The sequence below is a fragment of the Chelonoidis abingdonii genome, chromosome 9 (genome assembly GCF_003597395.2).
Source record: "Chelonoidis abingdonii isolate Lonesome George chromosome 9, CheloAbing_2.0, whole genome shotgun sequence".
Taxonomy (NCBI): Eukaryota; Metazoa; Chordata; order Testudines; family Testudinidae; genus Chelonoidis; species Chelonoidis abingdonii.
This window is the reverse complement of record NC_133777.1, coordinates 38,779,807-38,799,510: the sequence shown is the minus strand read 5'-3', so window position 1 is coordinate 38,799,510 and position 19,704 is coordinate 38,779,807.

Genomic DNA, 19,704 nt, shown 5'->3' with positions numbered 1-19,704 from the left:
AACCGAGCGGGGGGCCGCTCTGGTCCATCAGTCTTCCCCACCCATGGGCCTTCCCGCAGGCACCGCCCCGGCTCCTCCTCCCACTGACCTGCCCGGGCCGGGGCTGAGGATGCTGGGGGCTCCCGACAGCCCCAATAGCACCTCAGCACCAGGGGTTTCTTATTCCAAATCCCAGCCCCCACCACCCTCAACATACCAGGCCAGGGTCTCCAAACTAACCCCACGTGTCTCCTCTACCCCAGAAGTTCTGCAGTCTCGCTGCAGCCCACCCAGAAAGCTCGACCACCACGGGCATGGAGTGAGGGGGGATGAGCCTTCTCGGGCCCCGCCCGGCCTGGGGCAGTTGCTCCCAAGAGGATCCCCACCCATTTATACCTGCTGTTCCATAGCTCTGCCGTAGGCTGAGGCCATTAGGCGTAAGGCATCCCCCTGCAACAGGGAGAGGGGAGCACCAGCGCTCCAGACAGGAGAAGCTCAGTGGGTTGCTTGTAACAAAGGCAGCCATGGACTTCAACCAAGCAGGCCTCCTGACAGAACTGTCCCACCTGTACAAGCAGCACCCACATGCATTTTAGCATGCCTTGGCAGGTCACAGGGCCCAAAGACCTGACAACCTGCAGCCCCGAGCCCCTCCGTGATGGGCCCTTGCGGACGAGGCCACTTTGTGAGGCACTCCCTGAGAGCATGTGACCTCAGCCAGGCTGTTTCTGCCTGGCCCGAGCTGGGGAGATGGGTGCAGGTACTATGGGAGGGAAGGGAACAGGAGGCAGAACCCACCCATGGTACCAGACTCTGAGAGGTCCCCCCAAGCACCGAGCCCATCGGTTGGCCACACCAGGAGGGCTTGTCCCCATGGCCTCACCAGCTCTAGATCTCATGGAACAGCTACCCCGGGCCACCCTGCCAAATGGTGGTGCTGGAAAGGGCAAGCATGCAACACCCAGCAAAATGGCGGCAGTGGCCTGTGCCCAGCTTGTGGCTCCAATTGCCTTCCCTGGCCCTGCCCTCTTGGAGCATTTACCCTTATTCCACAGATCATTGACTCTCTGCCCCAGCTGGAGGGGCACGTGGGGTTAGAATGGAGGCCCCTGGTACTGGGGAAGAGGGGTAGAGGAGACATTTGGGGTTAGAATGAAGGTTCCTGGTGGGGGCAGAGAGAGTAGAGGCCCCTGGTGTGTGTGGGGGAAGTATGGAGGAAATACATGGGGTTAGAATGGAGGTCCTGGGTATGTGTGTGAGGGAGAGTAGAGGAGACGCATTGGTTAGAATGGAGGCCCCGGGTGCGAAGGGGAGGGTAAAGGAGGCACAAGGGATTAGAATGGAGGTCTCTGGTGGCGGGGCGGAGGGTAGAAGAGGAACATGAGATTAAGAACTAGGGTTGTTTGCACCTCCTCCCACACTCCAAATCCCTCGGCCCCAGCTCGGAGCCACCTCCTGCGCCCCAAACCCCTCAGTCCCATCCCAGAGCCCACACTCCCAGCTGGAGCCCTCACCTCCTCCTGCACCCCAACCCTCTACCCCAACCCAGAGCTCCCTCCTGCACCCAGACTCCCTCATTTCTGGCTCCATCCCAGAGCCAGCATCCACAGCTGGAGTCCTCACTCTCTTGGGTAGGAAAGGTTCAATTTATTAAGTGTCCATAGTTGCCATTTTGGATTGGTAAAAGGACAACTTGTCCTCCATCTTGGCCCCCCTTCTCCCTCAGCTTTTTGGCACTCTTTTCAAGTTTGGAGTCAAAACAAGGAAAAGGCGGGAAAGGTAGTGTCTTGTGGCAGTAGAATCTGCCTAGCAACAGAGTACGGATATAAGGGAGTGTCACCCTCTGAACAGCAGCATGTGTCTGTGGATGCTGTGAAAGCAGGTCATCCCAGTGAGCCATAGAAGACAGAATACCAGCCTTGCTATTAGCTAGAGCCCTGAGGGATTAGCACTTGAGGTGAACCACTAATATCTACCAAGTTTCCCTTAACTTGCTGCCTCTCACCTATTCCATCGTCATGGGAGATAGCGTTCGCATTCAGCGTGCAGGACAACGAGATCAAGAATATAAGGCAGAAGACACCATACTGAAGATCTACTTTACCTGTCACCGAAGTTCCTGAGATCCTGTTCCTGCAGTGCTCCTGCTTGTGGCACCTGTCCCTGAGATCCTGGTTCCTGTCCCTGTTCTCCGGTCCAGTGTCTGCAAGATATGGTATAGTCATTCTTGGTTAGTCCTGTGTACCCCACTGTGTATAGGGTTTGGGCTTTGGGTTCGGGCTTTGGGTTCACTTACATCATTTGTGTTAACAATCAAGCTGTTACTGTATTTTCTTAGTTTGCAGGGGGTCCTAGCCTGTTATTGTTACTCTTAATAAATATAACCTGACTGTTTGCAACCTCAGTCTGCCTTTGTCTTAACTACACAATTACTGATGCTAGATGTGGAGGGGGTAGAACGCTGCAGATAGCCCATCTTCCTGTAAAGTAAAACCTAGTTCCAACTGTCACGGGCTAACAACCCCCTGCCCCAGCCTAGTAAAAGTGAGTGAGGGTGGGGAAGAGCAAGCAACGGAGGGGGGAAGGCTGGAGTGAGGGGGTGGCCACAGAGAAGGGGTGGGGCAGGAGCGGGGCAATGATGTCCAATTGTGTGCAATTAAAAAACTGACAACTCTAGCTAGAATGGAAGCGGGAGGGGTGGGGGGTGGGCAGAGGGTAGAGAACGCACATGGGGTTAGAATGGAGGCCCCTGGTGTGTGTGTGTGTGGGGTGGGGGGATAGAGGAGACACACAGGGTTAGAAGGGAGGCCCCTGGTGTGAGGGAGAATAGAGGAGACACATGGGGTTAGAATGGGATTATACGAGTAATTTTACCAGGTGTCCTATATTCAGCATAGGGAAATATGATCACCCTAAGTAAAGTCCTCTCATCAGCCAGGGGTTCTCACAGCAGAATTTTTGGTGGCCTCAGCGTGTGGCTACCAACTCTTGCTGGTGGCTGCTATGATAACTTTTTGTAAAATAATTAACTTTAGGAAAAAAATAAATATGCACATATACATGTCCAAATCTTAGTAGTTTATTTACGTAGGGGTTATTTTGCAGACTCAATAAAAATTATTTATGGTTGCCTCTATTCTTTACTGCAGTGGTTTTCAACCTGTGCAGACTACTGTATCCCTTTCAGGAGTCTGATTTTGTCTTGTGTACCCCAAGTTTCATCTCACTTAAAAACTGTAGTAAAACTAGGCATATGTATAGATGAGTTGATGTACCCCTTGGAAGACCTGTGTACCCGAGGGGTACACATACCCCTGGATGAGAACCACTCTTTTACTGGATCTAAACTGAATAGAAACACAAATAAGATGCTTTGCATGTTCTTGTCTTTTTTTGTTGTTCCTTTTGCTTTGTTGGTTGCCTTTTTTTTTTTTTTTTTTTTTTTTAAGACTTGATGGTTAGTAAGTCTGCTTCTGTGAAAAGTGATATTTGTATATTAATATCACTTTTCACAGCAGCAGACTTGTTAGCTAGCTGGGAGGCAGTGAAAAGTATATAAGCAGAGTCTGAATGAGCTCTCCCCTGACATCTAGTGGTGAGCTGTGGAAAAAGACTTCAGGAGCTGATCTTGTTTTCATGGACACACCCACCTTGCCTAGGTGCTCAGCATGACGGGACTGCTTGCCAAATAATCACTTATGGTTGGTGTTAGATCCCCAGGAGCCTTGTTATTGGGGCAGGAGTAATAAAGCGTTGTTATCCTGGTTGTGTGACCCAAGGGCAGCAAAACTGTACCTGACATACCCTGATGGAGGGACTCACTGGGCAGGGGACCTGGGTTCCAAAACCCAATGAGATGAGGGAAGGTAGGCACTGGTGTAGATGTCCAGACACCATTTGACTCCTCCTCTCTCAATGGTATAATACAGGGGTGACGGCGTTTCAGAAGTGCTGTGCCAAGTCTTCATTTATTCACTCTAGTTTAAGGTTTCACGTGCCAGTAATACATTTTAACGTTTTTAGAAGGTCTCTTTCTATAAGTCTATAATATAGAACTAAACTATTGTTGTATGTAAAGTAAATAAGGTTTTTTAAAATGTTTAAGCTTCATTTAAAATTAATTTAAAATGCAGAGCCCCCCGGACCGGTGGTCAGGTTCCGGCCAGTGTGAGTACCCTCGAAAATCAGCCTTGGGCACGCTTGCCATAGGTTGCTTACCCCTGGTATAATACAAGAATTAATTTAGATTCGATTGACAGTTTTGTTATATGCTGCAGAGCTGAAATCACTGATACCTAGGTCTAAATATTAGACCTACTTTGGGACAGTGTCTCTATTGCATGAGACTGCCTAGTGTGCACCAGCAGTGAAGCTCCTCCACTAACAGCTGAATTCCACTAAGAGCTGTGTTAAGTGAGGATCCTTGAAAATATCTTGGTGAGTGGCCAGCAGGGTGGCCGGTGTAGAGGTGTGGCGAGTGGCCAGCGGGGTGGCCGGTGGAGAGGGCCAGAGCAGAGCCCTGCAGAGAGGCACAGCAATTGGCCATTGGGACAATGAGCGAGTGCCCAAACAGTGGCGCGTGTAAAGTGCCTGCTTCCCCCGCCCCACACACACACGCAGGGTGGGAGGAGAACTCTGCAGATGAATCTCTGAAGTCTGGGGCTGCACTGGCCAAGGACAACAACTGTGAGTGCGGTATAGAGAAGGGACAGGTACGTTAAAGGAACTTTTGGGTTGCTGGACTTAAGAACCTGAGGGAGAAAGGACACTGCCCAACTTACTTGGGGGTGGGTCTTTTGCTCACGGTGTATGTTTATGAACTCTAGTTGTGGTGTTTTCCCAAATTAATGCTGAGTTACTTCCCTCCTTTTATTAAAAGTTTTTGCTACACAAACTCTGTGCTTGCAAGCAGGGAAGTATTGCCTCTTAGAGGCTCCCAGGGGGTGGTGTGTAATTGTCCCATGTCATTGGGTGAGGGCTCAAGCCAGTTTTGTGTTGTATTGTTGAAAAGGAACCCGGCCCTTGTTGCTGCTGGCTCCACCTGGCAGAAGGGTTACAAACAGGGTTTTGGAGCAGAGCCTGGAGCTGGAGCGCGGAGCAGCAGGTTTTTGCCTGGAGCTGGAGTTGAAGTGGGATACAGCTCCAAAGCCCTGGTTACAAATATTTTTCACAACAGACTTACTCAGCCCTGTCCAACTGGGGCACAAATTAAGTGTTGGCTGGAGAGGTGGGTAGGGAGGCACCAAGGGCCGGGGTGGATGGGTGAGTAGGCAACGAGTGGGGTGGTGAGGCTGAAGCCCCGTGGCCCAGGCCCTGCTGCTAGAGAGTACTGCTGCGCAGCCAAAGCCTGCAGCCGCAGGTCAGAGCCTGTGGCCAGGTCAGAGCCTGTGGCTGAAGCTGGAAGCCTGCGCCCCACTGCACCCAGGAGGGTCAGGAACACACAGTGGCTGTCTGCTCCTCCACTGTTCGTGGCTCCAGAGCAGGACAGGGCCCAGGATAGATCAAAGTGCCCAGGGATACTGTGTGTGCCTCTCTCTTAAGGCTGTTTAGTGCCTGAGGACTTTATACTTAATAATTGGTTGGTGAATTCAAAGGACAGAACTCACAACCAATTTAGGGTTTGTGCCCTGACTCTTAACAGTCTGCCCTGAGGTTGGTACTCAGGCTTGTGTACTGCAGTACAGCTTGACAGCAACACTGACCAGTGAGGGCACAGGAGGCACCACCAGTGAGACTGTGGACAGTGACTATATACACTGGAGAAATGCAGGTGCCCAAATGCTCCAGGGCCCGCAATACAGGTCTCCCCCAACCCCACAGGCTGGAATCATCCCAGGCCCTGCTAGCCCAGCCTGAAACCCTACCTGGCTGTGCTGCAGCAGGTCAGGTTGAGGGGAAAGAGGTTTTACCCCCTGGAGAAAGTGGTGCTAGGCAACGCTCCAGTGCCAGAACGGAAGTTACTGCAGAGTCTGCAGTGAGGTCCTGATGGCACTTGGCAGTGCACCTCTCTCTCTCTCCTTAGAGAACTGAGATGCCCAAGCCCAGGAGAATCTCCATAGTGGCCTAGGGCTGATCTCCTCTTGCAGCAGGATTCGGCCAGGGTGAGAACAACTAGCTGCAACCCAGAGGGGCAGGGTTTTTGGGTCCTTCTTGGCAATGGAGCCCTTTCCCAAGCCCTTGGCATGGTAGGGAGAATGGGGGACCCTGATGTGTGTGCAGGAGGAGGACAGAAGGGAACCAAGCTTTTGGAATGGCAGGGCAAAGGAGGGACCTCGTCTGTTAATTCAGATGGAAGATCTGGGCCTAAAGAGTTGAGGGTGTTAACAAGATTCTGTCACTGTCCAACAAAGTTTTTAACAAGGTGCAGGGTTTGACATACAGAGCCCTCAGCTGCTTAGTACCACAGCAGACACACTAGATTCACGCCACAGGTTACAGATTTACCAATTGAAGCGCATATGCACACGCGCGCACACACACACGCTTTACAACCCCCCCAGTCCCCTTTTGGGTCAGGACTCCCACAGTTACAACACCATGAAATGTCAGATGTAAATTTCTGAAACCATGAAACTGACTATTTTTAAAATCCTTATAACCATGAAATTGACCAAAATGGACCATGAATTTGGTAGGGCCCTAGGTATGAGATTGGCACCACCATTGCCTGGGCAGAGCCACGGGAATGATCCAGGGCCAAAGAGATTTTTATGGGGAAAAATTAAGAGAGCTCTGTGGGTCTCCAGGAGGGTGTGCCCCCTCCCACCCCACAGCTCCCCAGGAGGATCCATGTGTTGAGGATGAGAAAGGTTAGTTCCCTGTTCAGGGCCTGAGAGTCCATCTCCTACGCTGCTCAGTGACTTGGGAAAGTGGGAGTCAGTCTTCCCAGCCCCTGAGGCTCTTCTGGAAATTCGCCCTCATCTCTCTCGGGTTTGTCTTTCCTCTGGATGCCAGGGGCCCCTCCCCTGATCCTTCCTAGACCTGCAACTCTCAGCCTCTCCTCCCCAGTCTCCCCTCTGTTCTAGGAGCACCAGCTCCAGGCAGAGGCAAAGGATGAGCAGAAGCAAGCAAGGTGGCCGTGGAAAGCCCAGCTCATCTGTGCCCCACAGGGCAGCCCCCCCATGCTAGAAGCTCTCAAACACCCACTAGGGACTAACTGCAGGAGCTGGACCCCACATGGCCCAGGCACACAGCACCCTGCAGAAGGAGATGAAGAGTTGCTGGGACAACTTGCTCCAGCTAGGGAGGGCTGTGTCCCTGAGGCCGAGCAGCTGTAATGCTTGTGTCACAAGGCGACCACTAGAGGTCACCCACATTCCACATCCCCATGTCTGACAGGTTGTGGTTATTGGGATTCGTGTGGGTGGTAGGGCTGACAGTTTCCAAAGTGGCTGCTGATTTTGGCTGCCTCAGTTTGTGGCTGCCCAGCTTGGTAGCTCTGCATTCAGCAGTGGTCACGTTGTGGTGGGAGGGCCCGGCTTCCAGTTCGTGTGTGTGGATTAGGGGAGCAATCCTGCTTTCCTTTGTAGATCATTTTGAGCCCCCCACCCCACTGTGGGGAGAAGCCTGATTACCATAGGGCCTGCATGTGCACAAAGGACAAATCCAAGAACCCCAGATGGAGACGTATCCTGGGTGTTAGGTCAGTCTGTAATTCTGGGAGGCATGAGTCATGCTCTGTGAACGCTGGGGACTGGCAAGCCTGAGCCAGGGGGAACAGCAGCAAGCACTCGCTGGTTCTGAAAATCCAGTTTCAGCACCATAAGGCTGGGCACCCAAAAATGGAAGCTGACCAAATAAGTAGCTGCTCCTGCAAACATGGGTGCCTGTTCCTTGGTTTGCACAGATTATCCAGGCGTGAGCTCAAGTTCCCCTGCCCCTAGCAAGCTGGACATGAAGCCTCTGTCTATCATGGCAGCTGCCCCATAGGTAACCAGGCAAGTTCCCAGGCAGAGCCCTGTTTATCACTCTCCTCTAGAATCTGTACATAACAATGTATGGAGCTGAAAATTAGAAGGGTGCCTCTGCAACAGGTTTCACTCACCACTGGAAGCACCCCCTGGTGGCTGGGTGATCAGCTCTCATCTGGCTAGTACCCCCTTCCAACACAGGGCTTGGGATGCTCTCTCTTCATGGCTCAGCCCTCTGGCAGGCCATTAGATAGCTTTCCTCTTCTGGGGTGTCAGCATCTCACCAGACCAGCTACCTGGGTGCTGATTTCAGCAGTCCTGTGCCACTTCCCAGAGGCTGGTAGGGTGATCCAGGGCCTGCCTGCTACTCCAGCTTCCAGCCCAGGGACCCAATGAGCAGCAGCAAAGGTCTGCACAACCTCACTGCTCTTTCCCTGGACTTCTTCCCACTCTGCCTTCTACATGCTTTTTTTCCCACAGCACCTCTAGTAAACCGCTCAGGCATCCCCCAGCAAATGCAACCCCTCTCCCTGCAGCCCCCTTCTACTTGCAACTGCCTGGCTTTATACAAGCTCAGCCTGTCCCCATCTAGCTGGCCTACATCATCAATTAGCTTCATCAGTCAAGCCTGGCTCTCCCCCAGGTGCAGCCTATAAGGTTAATTGGCCCCTTCTGAGCCAGTTGAACCCCCTCAGGGCCGGGGTGAACCCCCCATCATCACTGCCACTAAGGTGGTGCCTGTGTCATTTTTTTTACCAAGTTTCATGCAAATCAAAAGGAGGGTTCTGAGGCTGCAGCTTCCCATTATGTGCCACGTGCTCATAGCTTACAGATTCATATAGTTTGTTTTGCTCATTTGTAACTCAGCACATAGGGCTGCAGACATGAACCACCCATCAATGGACTCCTGTGAGCAGGGCTGGGAGTCTCTTAATGTGGCCCTGCCCCTAACAATGTCTGGGGCAGGGCGAGGGGGAAAGCCGTAGGGATGGTGCCCAGTGAAGCAGAGGTCTGCGCTCCAGTCCTAAGCTAGCCTTGGGTCCAAGTGAACTTCTCCTGCTTTGCTGGAGAGGGTGCTTTTTCTAGACAAGTTGGCAGGTTCTTGTGGGCACAAGTCAGTTGCTGGGAGATTTGGGAAGGAAGCTGTTCCCTTTTGTCACAGCCGGACAGTCACAATGGGAGCGTTAGCAGAGCAGGAGGGAATCTCCACCCCTCTCTGTCCTGGTGCTCACATAGGCCATACGTAGTCAGATTTCACCACCCATCGAAGAGTGATCAAACAAGGTGCTGCCATCCCTATGAGGGCAGAGTTAAAGTTATAGGGGCAGTTTCACCCCCACAAGGGCTGAGCTATGTTGTAGGGGCAGTGTCACCTCGCAAGGGCAGAGTTAAGGCTGTGTTATATGGACAGTTTCACTTTAATGGTGTATTTCCTGGTTCTTCTAACATTTGTTTTGTTTCTCATTGCCTCACTAGCATCATTATAAAGGGTGTGAGTGGCGTGGGCTCAGTAGAGTTCGCACCTTCCTCTGAGTGAGTCCTGAGCAATGCCCAGCCTATGGTTCCAAACAGCACATGAGATATCAGCTGAGGTTCTGACCACTCGAGGCCATTGCAGTCACCATGTCAGGAGAGGAAGGAAAAGGAAGCGGAAGCACAATAACCTGACCATTGATCAGAATGGAGCCCTTGTGTCCCAGGAGGAGCCAGCAGCCATGCAAGGGGAGGAGACGGTCCTGGTGCCTCTAAGGCCAAACAAGGGTGGTAATGTGATCTATCTTGAAGGCTTTTGGCACTGGTGGGCAGCCAGGGGCCAAGTTCAAGGGGGAGTTTCTGGAGCTCAGGACTCTCTGTGGGCCAGACCCCCTGCTGGTGTAGCACCACTGAAGTCATCAGAGCTGGGATGAGTCACAGCCAGTGAGGACCTGACCCCTGTTTATAAATGTACCTGGTGCATTTGATTTTGCAGCTCCTGGAAGAGAATCAAGCAAAAAAGCCTTGCCTCATGGCTCAGGGCCGCAATGCATTGGCTGGCCTGTGATGTGGCAGAGGGGAGCCCTTTGTGGCTCCATGGTGCGCCCTCCTAGCACTCCTCCCTGCTGCAGGGACACATGAATTAACCCCTGGCTTTGATTAGCTCAAAGCACACAGAAAGGTCTCGCAGGAGGGCCTAATGTTCTTCTAATGGCTTCGGGCAGGCTGCTGTGCTGAGTGGCTGCTGTCATTTCCTGTAGCTCCCCTGGAGTGCTAACATATTGGGCTATTGATTTTCCTGCAGGAAGATCAATAAGAGGTGTGAGAATAGCAGAGACTCTGAATCCTCCCAAAGGGATGGAGCAGGCAGGGCCCAGAGCAGGGCTCAGGCTTCCAGCCTGATGGGGTGATAAGGCCTAGGTTGGCAGGGAGCTGTGTTTTGATTGGAAAGAGGAGGCAGAAGAGGCCATCCTGCAGAAGCATATGCTGGGACATATGCTCCATCTTCCCTGACTGCATCATCAGGGTGCTTTATTATTGAACAGCCAACTAGGCGCCTAATCAAACACCCTGTATGAGGAACAGGTTGCAAGATGTCCCCCCAGCCCGGCCACTCCTCCCCCAGAGCCGGACTTTGGGCTTGATGAAGCCCACGGCCTCAAACTCCTTTGACTGGGGGGCCTAGAAATGTGGAGGAGACTCCAGGCTTTCACTGACCAGATCGGTGGGGTGCTGTCAGCTGAAAGCCCAAGTCTGCATCTTCTCCTGGTGCCGGAGGCCTGGCAGTATTGGCCACGAGCCCCCAAGTTTCCAGAGGAACCAGACCCATTTGTATTGAGGTCACACAGGTTCCCTCCCAGCAGAGCAGGCTCCTCCAGGGGACAGCCAGCATAGCCACTGGCCAAGAGGTGGGGGTTGGGGAGCCCAGGCCACCAAGGGCTCCTGCCTTAATCCCAACTCAGACTCAGCTACTGGAGCACGTCAGTCATATATATCTCTACCCAATGACTCTGCCCCAGCAGCCACACACCCAGCTCTGGCATGAGCAATCCTTCCTGGCTGTGCAGCCAGCATCTGGCACCTCTCCCAGAGGCAAAGCTTAAGCCCCTCAGCTCTCCACAGGGGTCAGGGAGGGATTCCCCCCATATACTAGTTTAGTTTGTTTTTCCCACCCTCCTTCCTCTGCAGCATGTGGGTGCAGGTCATGGGCCAGGATTATCTGGGTCTCTCTCGCTCTTGGGCATGGGGCACCTTGGTTCCCCCCGAGCTCTGCATGTGGCAGGGGATAGTCTAGTCTCCTGTGAGCTGTGATACTTCAGTCTGCTGCAGGCTTTTGGGTGGAGTGGAGGCGGGGGTGGCATTGGCTCTCTTAGAAAGCAGGGCCCTGGAGCCATCACACCAGGCGAGGGGGCATCCAGTGGATGTTCTTCCCCAGGCCTCTTCTTCCTCCAGCTGTTCTGTCCTCAGGTGAGCAGGCTCCCCCCATACCCAGCTCCTGTGTTCCTTCAGATCCATCCCACGGCTGCCATGCTCGCAGCAGGCATAGACAGGTGGCTGCTATTCCTGAGTTGGCCTTCGCCGTCCTGCCCCAGCCAGCCCAAGGGCGTGTCAGCCCCCTGCCCATGGGACAGGGTGGGTGTGCAAGGCTCCTCCAGGGGACACTCCTCTCCCCATGCCACAGAACTGCCAGAGAGGCTGCTCCATGTCCAGCCCCTGGTGCCCCCTGTGGGGCAGCTCATCTCAGTTTATTCGGTGCCTGGATCCCGCTGGTGCCTTCACCCCAGTCCCTTGCATGTGTGCCTCCGAGCGTTGTGGGGGGGTGGGCAGAGGAAGAGACCACTCCAGACCTATAGATGGGGACAGTGAGGCAATGCCACTCCCTACCCCTCCATCGCACCAGGTGTGGGGCTGGCATGGAGGGAGTTCCCCGTCCCTTTCGCATAGATGGAGGGCCGCAGCAGCCAGAACCCAGGATGGTGGGGTTGACTGGGGAGCCAGGCAGAGAGGCTCCTGGGGTCCCCATGTGCTGCTTGCCTTTAGAAGCACTGTGAGCTGGGCCGCGGCTGGGGGCGCTGGGTTACCCCTTGTGCCTGCTTGCTGAGCTCTGCCTGAGGGAGCCCCGGCAGCTGGCAGGGAGCCTGGGCAGGGCTTTGCGAATGTGAGGTGAGTGGCCATGCCATAACCGTGGCCTGTCCCCAGCCTCCCCGGGGAACGCAGCATCCTCTGTGCCCACCCACATGCCCTTTTCAAAGTCTTCTGGGCACCCACCACAGCCCCTCTTAGCCCCCAACCTGACAGCTTCTGAAAATCTGGCCTAAGCCATGGCTCACAATGCCCCAGGTGTGCTATGGCCTTGTGCCCAGCCCCAATCCCAATCACACCGTGACCCTGTACCCAGATCTGGCCCCAGCTGCACTGCTGCCCCACGCTCAGCCACGCCATGGCCCCATGCCTAGACCCAGCCACAGCAATGCAGCACCCCTGTGCCCAGCACCAATCCCAGCTGTGCCACACCACGACTCCAATTCCAGTCCTGTGCTCCATGTGCCCCCTCCTGAGAGCTCTGCATTGGAGACTGCAGCTAGGATGCCGTGGGCTGCGCCCCTCAGTGGGGCAGTCCTGGTCAGTACATGGCTGAGAACCACTCAGGGAGAAAGTTCTGATCACGGGGGCAGGAAGAGCTGAGAGTGTCATGCGAAGAAGGGTGCTGGGCATCAGCAGGGGCCTTCTGCACATTGCAAACCAGGGCCTGGCAGTCAAAAAGCTCCCTGCAGGCAGCCCAGGAGGCTGCTGCTCAGGGAGGGAGGTGAGGAGCAAGTACCTTATCATTACTCCACTGGGAGACGCTTAGACCTCCCTGCACTAGTGCAATGAGAATAGCAGTGTCGCTGTGGGCCCATGGGCAGTGGCAAGAGGGACTTGTCATCCAAAGTACAAACCCACCACAGCCCCCTGGCTACGTGCCACTATCTGCTGCCTGCAGTACTGTAGCTCCCCTACTATTTTTAGCACACTAGCCCAGTGAGCTCTAGCAGGAGTACAGCTCCTGGGGCTGGGAGCCATCCCCCAGCTGCAAGTGGTGACAGAGCCTTCAGGTCCTGCTCGGGGGAGAGGAAAGCAGCTGGTGGAGATCAGGGGCTGTGCATGCAGGACCAGCATTGCTTCTCCCTCTCCCTGTTCCCATGCAGCTTCAACTTCGGCAGAGTGGCTGGGATGTCTTAAATCAGCCACTTCTGGTCAGTTGATGTCATCCTTCCTAGGGGGTCTACAAGCCCTCCACAGAGCTTGATCACGCTGATTTTCATACTTGGGAATTTTAATATGGCCTCCAGCTCTTGCCTTTGGACACAGAAATGGGCACACCCTGAGATGTGCCAGGGCCCAGTCTGGGCACCATAGTACAGATCCGAGGAGCCCACTACGTGATGGGGGCAGCCTGTTACAGGCCCTACATTTGAAATGCACCACATGTGGGGTGCGGCGCGGTCCCTGTGGCAGGGGTAGGGGGTATTGATGAAGGAGGGAATTATTAGTGTTGGGGGCTCAGGCATTTCCACTGTGGAAGCACAAAGGTCAGGTCCAGGATGCTCAGGATCGACTGGTGCCAAAGGAGTGCCAAGAACAGTCCCACAGGGCATAGGGACAAATAACAGAGGTTGGCTGCATAGTCCCCCCAGCCTTTGTAGCCCAAGGAGGTGAAGCGACAGTGATGTCATGGCACCATAATGAAGGCTTGTCAGCTGCTGCTGGGATCTGGCTGGAACTAATCATGTTTGCTGAGCAGGCAAATGGGCTAGATGGCTGCTATTCCAGCAGGATGGTTGCCAGCGTGAACGTTTGGAGAAGAGAACAGTAAGTGCTCCCACAGGGCGGGGGCCACCCTGCGAAGGGTACAGGGAATGGAGGCCATGAACAGTGCCGCAGGCCTTTGTGACTGGGCAACAGAGGACGGCTTCCTCTGCTCTTCTCAGCTATGTACCTTATAGGATCTTGTTTCCTGCACGCTGTACCTGCCCAGCAGCCTGCTATCTGCAGAGGGCAGTGGACATATGTCACGGAGTCTGGGGGAGTCCAGCCCTGCACCCCTCTTCCTGGACCCCACAGTGACTTGTATCCAGCCAGTAAAACAGAAGGTTTATTGGACAACAGGAACACAGGTTACAGCAGAGCTTGCAGGCACAGTCAGGACTCCTCCATCCAGTCCTTCTGGGGGTTCAGGGTGCTTGGATCCCAGCTAGGATACCCTGAATTCCGCCCCGCGGCCCCAACCCCAAACAGACCTGCCCCTCCTCCCGCCAGCCGATTCCTTTGTCCCCTCTCCTCCGCAAAAGAGCTCACCCCCTCCCCCCTGCCTGGCTCAGGTTACAGGCTTAAAGATCCTGTCCCTCACCTAAAGACATCCCCTGCTCTCCCATTCCCACACAGACAGCCCCTACTCCATCACAACATAGTATTGGAAGGCAGGTGCAGCCTGGCTTGGAGGAGACATCCCAGCAGGGCTCTCTCTCCTGGGAACTTGACATTGGTTCTTTCTTGCTTTGTTATTTTCTCCCTAACCCACAGAGATACAAGGCTGAGATGGTTGGAGGTCTCTGCTGCCTCCTATGGGAGAAGGGGGAAAAGCCATCTCTGGCAGGCTTATTTACATAGTAGCATTTCACCTCAGTGCATTTCTGTACAGAGTTTCATGCTTGAGTGTTCGGAGTTTGGTGTGTTCTGGTATTAGATGATGTGTGTAAACATATCTGGTGGGTGGAAGAACTCTGAAAGGCACAACCTGCAGAAAGAAGGTCATCACAAGCTAAGAATGTGATGCAACCAAGCTCTCTAGTAAGAGAAGAGGGGCTAGAAGTGGGAAATTGATAAGAAAGAGGATTCTGCTGTACAGGGGATCTCTTGGCCAGAAATTATGAACTGTGCGTGGAATGGAGTTTTGTGGCTGGACTGCTAGAAGATGAGGACCCTGTTCTGGATTGGTGGTTGCTGCCCCAGCTGTGTAGACTCTGGGGTCTAGGCTGGGGATGCAGAGTAGATTCTGTGAGACTGGACCAAGCAGCTGCAGTTCAGAATAGCTACAGGTCTAGAGGAGCTGCACTGCCATAGGGAGGCGTACAAAGCTTCCATCCTGGTGCCCACTCAAGCACTGCTGAGCCTGGTTGGATTGGTGGGAGGGGGCATCTGCCTGAGAGCAGGGCTGGCTCTAGGCACCACCAAACCAAGCACGTGCTTGGGGTGGCAAATTTTCAAGGGCAGCATTCTGGCCATCTTTTTTTTTCCTCCAGCGGCAAAAGCCTAGAGCTGCCCCTGGCAGTAGCAGCACGTCGTGTGCGGGTGGGTGCCCTGGGGCTGCTGTGGTTCACGCTGTGGGGGAGCAGTGCCCAGAGCTGGGGTGGGGTGTGTGTGTGTGTGGGAATAGAGAGCCCAGGGTTGGGGCAGCAGGGGGTGTATGTGGGGGGGGGGGAGAGAGCCCAGGGCTGGAGTGGAGGGGGGTGTGCCCAGGGCTGGGGCAGCAGAGGGTCTGTTAGGGGGGTGTGTGTGTGTGGGAATAGAGAGCCCAGGGTTGGGGCAGCAGGGGGTGTATGTGGGGGTGGGGGAGAGAGCCCAGGGCTGGAGTGGAGGGGTGAGAGCCCAGGGCTGGGGCAGCAGGGGGTGCGGCCGGGGGGAAGGGGAGAGAGCCCAGGGCTGGAGTGGAGGGGTGAGAGCCCAGGGCTGGGGCAGCAGGGGGTGCAGCCGGGGGAGAGAGTGCCTAGGGCTGGGGTGGGGGGCAGCCACAATTCTTTTGCTTGGGGGTGGCAAAAAATCTAGGACTGGCCCTGCCTGACAGTGTGGGCCCCCAGCAAGCAGGGTAGCATGAGGACTGGGATCAGGGAGGCTGCATAGCCCTTTCACTTCCTGGATGTGCTCATTTTCCTTGCAGTGCCACTACCAATGATCCAAAGGGCTCCTGTGTGTGCAGGAAGTACCTGGAAAGGGAGATTGTTTAGCTCCCTGAAGCAAAGAGTGGGAGTTTGTCTCAGTGGGGGATGGGGCCTCAAGCCAAGCCTTGTATTTTGTTTAGAAAGGGTCCCCTAGATTGATTATTAGATTCAAACCTCACTGCTGCCATTGACACATGGCAGAGGGGAATATCCCTTAATTAGAGGGGCCCCTGGGATTGTAATTAGGTTGCCAGAAACTTTCCATTATAAAAGATTATTGTGATTTTGTGTTTTCTGAGAGACTCACTAATGCCGCTGCTGTTAGCAGCAGGGCCTTTGAAATTCAGCTCTGGGGCCAGAGAAGTGCCTTTCTTTGTCCAGGGAACTTCTGTTCAGATGTGGCAGAGATGTAATCCTTTGATTGTTTTATCAGCAATGGTTTTGTAGCTTGTCTAAAGAATGGAACATGATGATGTGAATCTAAAGCCAGGCTCCTGGTGCCCCAGCAGCAGCGCACACTGTACTGGGAATGCCAGAACCGGACAGCCTCTCTGGGAGGTGAGAAGAGCACGCCAGGCTGGGCACCCCGCGTCTAGCACATGGCACCAGTGGACCACGTGGGGGAAGGAGCTCTCTCCCCCGCCTCAGGATAACAACCTTCTGCTGCTGCCAGCTCACATAGTTAGGTCTGTGGCTCAAGCTGTGCTTAAGGGTCCTGCCCAGCTCTGTTCCTATGGAATAGCTCCATGCGTGGGATGAGAATGGCGAGTGCTCGCTCAAGCTCCCACATCACAAACTCTGCTTTGCACTAGCTTGTGGGTTTGTCTCTCCCTTGGTTTGTACAGCAGCTCGCACAATGAGGCCTTGAGCTCAGCTGCAAGCATGCCTGCAGCAGAGGCCAAAATTGCCTTAGTCACGATGAGTGTGCAAGAATTGGCAATAAAGTTCACGCACAGACATGTTGGAAGGCAGGAGGGGGAGCAGAAACAGCTCAACAGGCAGTCAGACCAAAAACCACCATTCAGTCCTTTGTTAACTCTTTCCTGGAGGAACCAGACCCCTGATTCTTGCCCTTTTGGGGCTGGCGATAAAGGGGAAGCGAAGAGCAGATCAGAGCACCTGTCTTTGGGGCCATTCCAGCCTGGGCCCCTGGTGCTGCAGCATCTCTGAGGGTGGGTGCAATCCACCCCACCACCGTAAGGGCAGACTGCATGCCCTGGAGTTGAGTCCCGGGGACTGGTCCCTGCCTCCCTCTGTGAGGGCATATTGGGAACACAACCCCTGCCTCAGGAAAGGTGGGGGGACCCTGTGCACATGCCTAACCCCCTGGGAAGCATAGGGGTCCCTTCCTCTGGAGGGGGAGCGAGGCCATTCCACCTCATTACAGGCACACAGTAACCAACAGCTTGTGGGGGAGCCCTGGCCCTTTATCCTACAGCTTTTGGGCTGGAGCAGACAGCAGTCCCAGCATCTCTTGGCCTAGACTGAGTCTGCAGTCACCCCAGGCGTGGGATGGCAGCAAGGGGTAGGGGACCTGGGCCCATCCTACTCCCCCAAATTCCAGCCCAGGATACTAGCAATGGCAAGTGGTCCCACCACTGGATCAGCGGGGAAACCACTGAAACACGCTACCTCAATTCCCAGCAGCACAACCGGCTCAAGGTCTAGTTTCCCCTTGGCTACATCCTACCCTACTTAGTTGCTGGTGCTCTGTTGAGCTGAAGGCTCTGTCTCATCGCCTCACAGTCAGGTGGCAGCCACTTCAGCCCCTCCGTGGGATCTTGTCTCCTCAAAAAGCAGGGTGCTGCTCCACTCAGGGCTGGTCTGGGATCTTGCAGAGGGCAGCTCAGCTCCCTGGAAGAGATGTCTGCTCCCTCCAGTAGTCCGGCCCTAAATGAGCTCCAGGGCTCTCCTTTTATACTTCCTGTCCTGCCCTAGTACTTCTGGCGAGGGAGGTGGGGTAGATTTGGCTCTGCCCACCAGGGGAGAGTGTAGTGGCCCCTTGCTCTCCAGTTTGGAGGGAGGTCACTCCACCTTACTGCAGGGAGTGGTGCTCAGTGTGAGTGGATCCTTGCAATGGGGTTGTGTGTGTGTGTTGTTGTGTGAGGTCACAGCTGTGTGCAGGCTGCTCCCCTGGGCATGGGTCCTGGCATGAGCGCTCCCTGCTCTGGTGTGGGGGATGATTGGGCTCATCCGTAGCAGATGGGCAGTTAGGCAGGGAGGGGGCCTGCTCCCATAAAATCATTGCTAACACCACTATGTGGACCTCTTGGGCTGTTTACAACCCACCAGCTGCTGGAGGCAGCTCAGCGATTCCCTCAGCTGCTGCACTTCCTGGCCTGTGCTCCCCGCTGAGGGGCTGACCCTCCGCTACTCTCCGGGGTATGAACCACTACCCACTCAGGATAGCACCCTGCCCTGGGGTGGGGCGCAAAAGAGCGGGGTCACTGCAGAGTCAGGCCCCAGTGGCTACAGGGGCTTAGCACAGGCCAGGAGGGCACTGCGCAGACTGGGTATGGCCCTTGTCTGGCCAGAGGCCTCAGGTCAATCCCAATCAGTATTTAATGGGGCTGCGACCTGCCAGCCTCACAGCCACTTCCCAAGCCCTGGGTCTGTCTGGGGTTCTGAGGGTTTATCCTGGTGCTCAACGCCGCAAGGCCAGCCTGCGTGTTAACTGTACCCATATGTTTGTGTCAGAGGAGACGTTTCCATCCCACGAATGCAGCTGGATTCCATGGAGCCACCTCAACTGTACCGGCGTTTAGCCTCAATGCCCTTGTGCAGTGTGCTGCCATGGCTCAGCCTGGGAGCAGAGACCCACCCGGCACTGTGGGCCCTCCCCACCTCTCGGGGTGCCCAGAGCCTGGCTCACCCACGGGGCAGATGGGAAAGTCGAATGGCACAAACAAGCAAGAAAGAGAGAAGAAAAGCAGAGTCAGCCCCAGGAGGCCTCACTCCATAAGGCTGGTGCCTGCAGCCTCAGCCCCTGCCCCCTAGACTCTCCATCTCTGTGTGTCTGTCTGGTTGCTGGCTTTGGCTGGCTTCACCAGGCTAGTGCCACCCCTGCAGGCAGCAGTTCCTGTGGGTAGCAGCTGCAGGGAGTTTGCCTTGCAGAAAGCAGAGACTGTGTGTGCTCCCAGGCCATCCTACAGCCCTGTCCTCCCCTGGCCTGGTGAGGGCTGTGCCCCTCGGATCACAGGGCACAGGCTGGCCATGGGGCTGCAGAACTTTTCAGCCAGGCCCCATTGTCACCAAAGGAGCTATGCTGGCCAGCACCTGGTCCCACCTGGCTTGTCAAGCTGCTTGCTGGAGGTTGCCCCGTGCTGGGAACATCCCCTACCACCGGAGGAAGGGACAGGGCACCTGGGGTCAGCTCCCTGCTCTGCGAGTGACCTGGGCAAGTCCCTGCATCACTCGGGGCCTCAGTTGCCGTCTGCACAATGCGGATATTGGCCCGGCCATGGCATGGGGGACTTGTGAGGATAAACGCATTAGGCCTGTGATGGCGATGGCAGCCACAGGAGCGGACAGACAGTGGGAAGCTGGTTGCGTGCAGAGCCGGGAGCTGAGCTAACTTCCTGCTGATATTCTCCCATGGGACTCCTGGACACCAGGCTCCCTGTGGCTTGTATGCATGCAGAACCCAAGCACCTGGCACCTGGCCCTGAACATGAGTGGGACCTGGGGGGAGGGGCCATGCACCCAGAATGCCAGTGGCAATCTCTGGGCCCAAAACATGGGGAAACGTTAACAGACCAGCCCTGAAGTCAGGACGTCCCTGGAAACTGGAGCCCTTTAACTCAAACACCTAGTCCGTAAAGCGATGAGTCCTCGCTTGGACTGTCCTGCTCCTGAGTCCGGGCTGTCTGCCATACTGCTTCTTAGAAGAGGATGGGGGGGACTGTGCTAATCCCAGGAATTGT